A 6,122-nucleotide genomic window follows, 5' to 3' on the forward strand; every position below is an offset into this window, starting at 1 on the left:
GGCATCATGGGAGCTGTAGTCTTTCCTGGGATTGCTGTCCGCGCATGCGCACTGCCTCCACTGGCAGAGGGGGAAAGCAGGGGAGTTGGAGGGGAAAAGGGGGAAGGAGGGAGTGAGGGGGAAAGGGGGGGAGTGAGGGGGAAAGGGGGGAGGGGAATGGAGGGAGATGGGGGAATGGGGAGGGAGGGGGGAATGGGGAGGGGGGGAATGGGGAGGGAGGGAGGGGGGAATGGGGAGGGAGGGGGGAATGGGGAGGGAGGGAGGGAGGGGGGAATGGGGAGGGAGGGAGGGAGGGGGGAATGGGGAGGGAGGGAGGGAGGGGGGAATGGGGAGGGAGGGAGGGAGGGAGGGGGGAATGGGGAGGGAGGGAGGGAGGGAGGGGGGAATGGGGAGGGAGGGAGGGAGGGGGAATGGGGAGGGAGGGGGGAATGGGGAGGGAGGGAGGGAGGGGGGAATGGGGAGGGAGGGAGGGGGGAATGGGGAGGGGGGGGGGGGAATGGGGAGGGAGGGGGGGGGAATGGGGAGGGAGGGGGGGGGAATGGGGAGGGAGGAGGGAGGGAGGGGGGGGGAATGGGGAGGGAGGGAGGGAGGGGGGAATGGGGAGGGAGGGGGGAATGGGGAGGGAGGGAGGGGGGAATGGGGAGGGAGGGGGGGGAATGGGGAGGGGGGGGAATGGGGAGGGAGGGGGAATGGGGAGGGAGGGGGGGGGAATGGGGAGGGAGGGGGGGGGAATGGGGAGGGAGGGAGGGAGGGGGGGGGGAATGGGGAGGGAGGGAGTGGGGGGGAGGGAGGGAGGGAGGGGGGGGGAGGGAGGGAGGGAGGGGGGGGGAATGGGGAGGGAGGGAGGGAGGGAGGGGGGGAGGGAGGGGGGAATGGGGGGGGAGGGAGGGAGGGGGGGGGAATGGGGAGGGAGGGGGGGGGAATGGGGAGGGGGGGAATGGGGAGGGAGGGGGGGGGGAATGGGGAGGGAGGGGGGGGGAATGGGGAGGGAGGGGGGGGGGGAATGGGGAGGGAGGGGGGGGGGGAATGGGGAGGGGGGGAATGGGGAGGGAGGGGGGGGGGAATGGGGAGGGAGGGGGGGGGGAATGGGGAGGGAGGGGGGGGGAATGGGGAGGGAGGGGGGGGGGGAATGGGGAGGGAGGGGGGGGAATGGGGAGGGAGGGGGGGGGAATGGGGAGGGAGGGGGGGGAATGGGGAGGGAGGGGGGGGGGGAATGGGGAGGGAGGGAGGGGGGGGGGAATGGGGAGGGAGGGGGGGGGAATGGGGAGGGAGGGGGGGGGAATGGGGAGGGAGGGAGGGGGGAATGGGGAGGGAGGGAGGGAGGGGGGGGGAATGGGGAGGGAGGGAGGGAGGGGGGGGGAATGGGGAGGGAGGGAGGGAGGGGGGGGGAATGGGGAGGGAGGGAGGGAGGGGGGGGATGGGGAGGGAGGGAGGGGGGGGGAATGGGGAGGGAGGGAGGGAGGGGGGGGGGAATGGGGAGGGAGGGAGGGGGGGGAATGGGGAGGGAGGGAGGGGGGGGGAATGGGGAGGGAGGGAGGGGGGGGGAATGGGGAGGGAGGGAGGGGGGGGGAATGGGGAGGGAGGGAGGGAGGGGGGGGGAATGGGGAGGGAGGGAGGGGGGGGAATGGGGAGGGAGGGAGGGGGGGGGAATGGGGAGGGAGGGAGGGGGGGGGAATGGGGAGGGAGGGAGGGGGGGGGAATGGGGAGGGAGGGGGGGGAATGGGGAGGGAGGGGGGGGAATGGGGAGGGAGGGGGGGGGAATGGGGAGGGAGGGGGGGGGAATGGGGAGGGAGGGGGGGGAATGGGGAGGGAGGGGGGGGAATGGGGAGGGAGGGAGGGGAATGGGGAGGGAGGGGGGGGAATGGGGAGGGGGAGGGGGGGAATGGGGAGGGAGGGAGGGGGGGAATGGGGAGGGAGGGAGGGGGGGAATGGGGAGGGAGGGGGGGAATGGGGAGGGAGGGAGGGGGGGGAATGGGGAGGGAGGGAGGGGGGGAATGGGGAGGGAGGGAGGGGGGGAATGGGGAGGGAGGGAGGGGGGGAATGGGGAGGGGGGGGAATGGGGAGGGAGGGAGGGGGGGGAATGGGGAGGGGGGGGGGAATGGGGAGGGAGGGAGGGGGGGGAATGGGGAGGGAGGGAGGGGGGGAATGGGGAGGGAGGGAGGGGGGGGGAATGGGGAGGGAGGGAGGGGGGGGGGAATGGGGAGGGAGGGAGGGGGGGGAATGGGGAGGGGGGGGGGGGGGGAATGGGGAGGGAGGGAGGGGGGGGGAATGGGGAGGGAGGGAGGGGGGGGGGAATGGGGAGGGAGGGAGGGGGGGGGAATGGGGAGGGAGGGAGGAGGGGGAATGGGGAGGGAGGGAGGGAGGGGGAATGGGGAGGGAGGGAGGGGGGGGAATGGGGAGGGAGGGAGGGGGGGGGGAATGGGGAGGGAGGGAGGGGGGGGGAATGGGGAGGGAGGGAGGGGGGGGGAATGGGGAGGGAGGGAGGGGGGGGGAATGGGGAGGGAGGGAGGGGGGGGGGAATGGGGAGGGAGGGGGGGGGGGGAATGGGGAGGGAGGGAGGGGGGGGGAATGGGGAGGGAGGGAGGGGGGGAATGGGGAGGGAGGGAGGGGGGGGGGAATGGGGAGGGAGGGAGGGGGGGGGAATGGGGAGGGAGGGGGGGGGGAATGGGGAGGGAGGGGGGGGAATGGGGAGGGAGGGGGGGAATGGGGAGGGAGGGAGGGGGGGGGAATGGGGAGGGAGGGGGGAATGGGGAGGGAGGGGGGGGGAATGGGGAGGGAGGGGGGGGGGGAATGGGGAGGGAGGGGGGGAATGGGGAGGGAGGGAGGGGGGGGGGGAATGGGGAGGGAGGGAGGGGGGGGGGAATGGGGAGGGGGGGGAATGGAGAGGGGGGGGAATGGAGAGGGGGGGGGAATGGAGGGGGGGGGAATGGAGGGAGGGAGGGGGGGGAATGGAGGGAGGGGGGGGGAATGGAGGGAGGGAGGGGGGAGGAATGGAGGGAGGGAGGGGGGGAATGGAGGGAGGGGGGGGGAATGGAGGGAGGGGGGGAATGGAGGGAGGGGGGGAATGGAGGGGGGGGGGAATGGAGGGAGGGGGGGGAATGGAGGGAGGGGGGGAATGGAGGGAGGGGGGGGAATGGAGGGAGGGAGGGGGGGGAATGGAGGGAGGGAGGGGGGAATGGAGGGAGGGAGGGAGGGGGGGGGAATGGAGGGAGGGAGGGGGGGGAATGGAGGGAGGGGGGAATGGAGGGAGGGAGGGGGGGGGAATGGAGGGAGGGGGGGGGAATGGAGGGAGGGAGGGGGGGGGAATGGAGGGAGGGAGGGGGGGGGAATGGAGGGAGGGAGGGGGGGGGAATGGAGGGAGGGGGGGGGGAATGGAGGGAGGGAGGGGGGGGAATGGAGGGAGGGAGGGGGGGAATGGAGGGAGGGGGGGAATGGAGGGGGGGGGAATGGAGGGGGGGAATGGAGGGAGGGGGGGAATGGAGGGGGGGGGAATGGAGGGAGGGAGGGGGGGGAATGGAGGGAGGGAGGGGGGGGAATGGAGGGAGGGAGGGGGGGAATGGAGGGAGGGAGGGGGGGAATGGAGGGAGGGAGGGAGGGGGGGAATGGAGGGAGGGGGGGGGAATGGAGGGAGGGGGGGGAATGGAGGGAGGGGGGGGAATGGAGGGAGGGAGGGGGGGAATGGAGGGAGGGGGGGAATGGAGGGGGGGGAATGGAGGGGGTGGGGAATGGAGGGGAGGGGGGGAATGGAGGGAGGGAGGGGGGGGAATGGAGGGAGGAGGGGGGGAATGGAGGGAGGGAGGGGGGGGGGGAATGGAGGGAGGGAGGGGGCGGGAATGGAGGGAGGGAGGGGGGAATGGAGGGAGGGAGGGGGGGGAATGGAGGGAGGGAGGGGGGGGAATGGAGGGAGGGAGGGGGGGAATGGAGGAGGGAGGGGGGGGGGGAATGGAGGGAGGGAGGGGGGGAATGGAGGGAGGGGGGGAATGGAGGGAGGGGGGGGGATGGGGGGGGGAATGGAGGGGGGGGGAATGGAGGGGGGGAATGGAGGGAGGGGGAATGGAGGGAGGGGGGGGAATGGAGGGAGGGGGGGAATGGAGGGGGGGGAATGGAGGGAGGGGGGGAATGGAGGAGATGGGGAATGGAGGAGGGAGAATGGAAGGAGGAGGGGGGAATGGAGGGAGGGGGGGGAATGGAGGGAGTGGGGGGAATGGAGGGAGGGGGAATGGAGGAGGAGGGGGGGAATGGAGGGAGGGGGGAATGGAGGGAGGGGGGGGGGAATGGAGGGAGGGGGGGATTGGGGGGGGGAATGGAGGGAGGGGGGAATGGAGGAGGGGGGAATGGAGGGAGGGGGGGGAATGGAGGAGGAGGGGGGGAATGGAGGGAGATGGGGGAATGGAGGGAGGGAGAATGGAGGAGGAGGGGGAATGGAGGGAGAGGGGGAATGGAGGGAGGGAGTTGGGGGGAATGGAGGGAGATGGGGGAATGGAGGGAGAGGGGGGAATGGAGGGAAGAGGGGGAATGGAGGGAGGAGGGGGGAATGGAGGGAGGAGGGGGGGAATGAGGAGGGAGGAGGGGGGAATGGAGGGAGGAGGGGGTATGGTGGGAGGGGGGGGATGGAGGGAGGAGGGGGGAATGGAGGGAGGAGGGGGGGTGAATGGAGGGGGGGAGGAATGGGGGGAATGGAGGAGGGGGGTGGAATGGAGGAGGGGATGGAGGGAGGAGGAATTGAGGGAGGGGAATGGAGGGAGGAGGGGGAATGGAGGGAGGAGGGGGAAATGGAGGGAGGAGGGGGAATGGAGGGAGGGTGAGGGGGAATGGAGGGAGGGGAGGGGGGGGAATGGAGGGAGGGGGAGGGGGGAATGGAGGGAGGGGAGGGGGGGAATGGAGGGAGGAGAGGGGGGAATGGAGGGAGGGGAGGGGGGGAATGGAGGGAGGGGGAGGGGGGAATGGAGGGAGGGGGGAATGGAGGGAGGGGGAGGGGGGGAATGGAGGGAGGGGGAGGGGGGAATGGAGGGAGGGGAGTGGGGGAATGGAGGGGGGGGAATGGAGGGAGGAGGGGGAATGGAGGGGGGGAATGGAGGGAGGAGGGGGGGAATGGAGGGAGGAGGGGGGAATGGAGGGAGGGGGGAATGGATGGAGGAGGGGGGAATGTGAGGAGAGGGGGAATGAGGAGAGGGGGAATGGAGGAGAGGGGGAATGGAGGGCGGAGGGTGGAGGGGAGGGAGGAGGGGGGAATGGAGGGAGGAGGGGGGAATGGAGGGGGAGGGGGGGGAATGGAGGGAGGAGGGGTGGGAATGGAGGGAGGAGGGGGTGGGGAATGGAGGGAGGAGGTTGGGGAATGGAGGGAGAGGGGGGAATGGAGGGAGGAGGGGGGTGAATGGAGGGGGAGGAATGGAGGAGGGGAATGGAAGGAGGAGGGGGGAATGGGAGGGGAGGAGGGGGGAATGGATGGAGGAGGGGGGGAAGGAGGGAGGAGGGGGAATGGAGGGAGGAGGGGGTGGGGAATGGAGGGAGGAGGGGGTGGGGAATGGAGGGAGGAGGGGGGAATGGAGGGAAGGAGGGGGGAATGGAGGGAGGAGGGGGTGAATGGAGGGGGAGGATGGAGGGGAAATGGAGGGAGGAGGGGGAATGGAGGGAGGAGGGGGAATGGAGGGAGGAGGGGGAAGGAGGGAGGGAATGGAGGGAGGATGAAGGGGGAGGGGAATGGAGGGTGGAGGGGGAAGGAGGGAGGGGAATGGAGGGAGGAGGAAGGGGGGAGGGGAATGGAGGGAAGGAAGAGGGGAATGGAGTGAAGGGGGAGGGGAATGGAGGGAGGAGGGGGGAATGGAGGGAGGAGGGGGGGCGGAGGGAGGGAGGGGGGAATGGAGGGAGGAGAGGGGGGAATGGAGGATGGAGGGAGGAGGGGGGAATGGAGGGAGGGAGGAATGGAGGGAGGGGAGGAATGGAGGGAGGGAGAATGGAGGGAGGGAGGGGAGGAATGGAGGGGGGGGAAAGGAGGGGAGGGGTAAAGGAGGGGAGGGGAGGGGGTAAAGGAGGGGAGGGGGGGAAAGGAGGGGGGGTAAAGGAGGGGAGGGGGAAAGGGGGAAGAGGGGGAAAGGACGAAAAGGGGAGGAGAGGGGAGAGGG

The sequence above is a fragment of the Somniosus microcephalus genome, chromosome 13 (genome assembly GCF_052327205.1).
Source record: "Somniosus microcephalus isolate GS21.2 chromosome 13, FLI_Smic_1.0, whole genome shotgun sequence".
Classification (NCBI taxonomy): domain Eukaryota; kingdom Metazoa; phylum Chordata; class Chondrichthyes; order Squaliformes; family Somniosidae; genus Somniosus; species Somniosus microcephalus.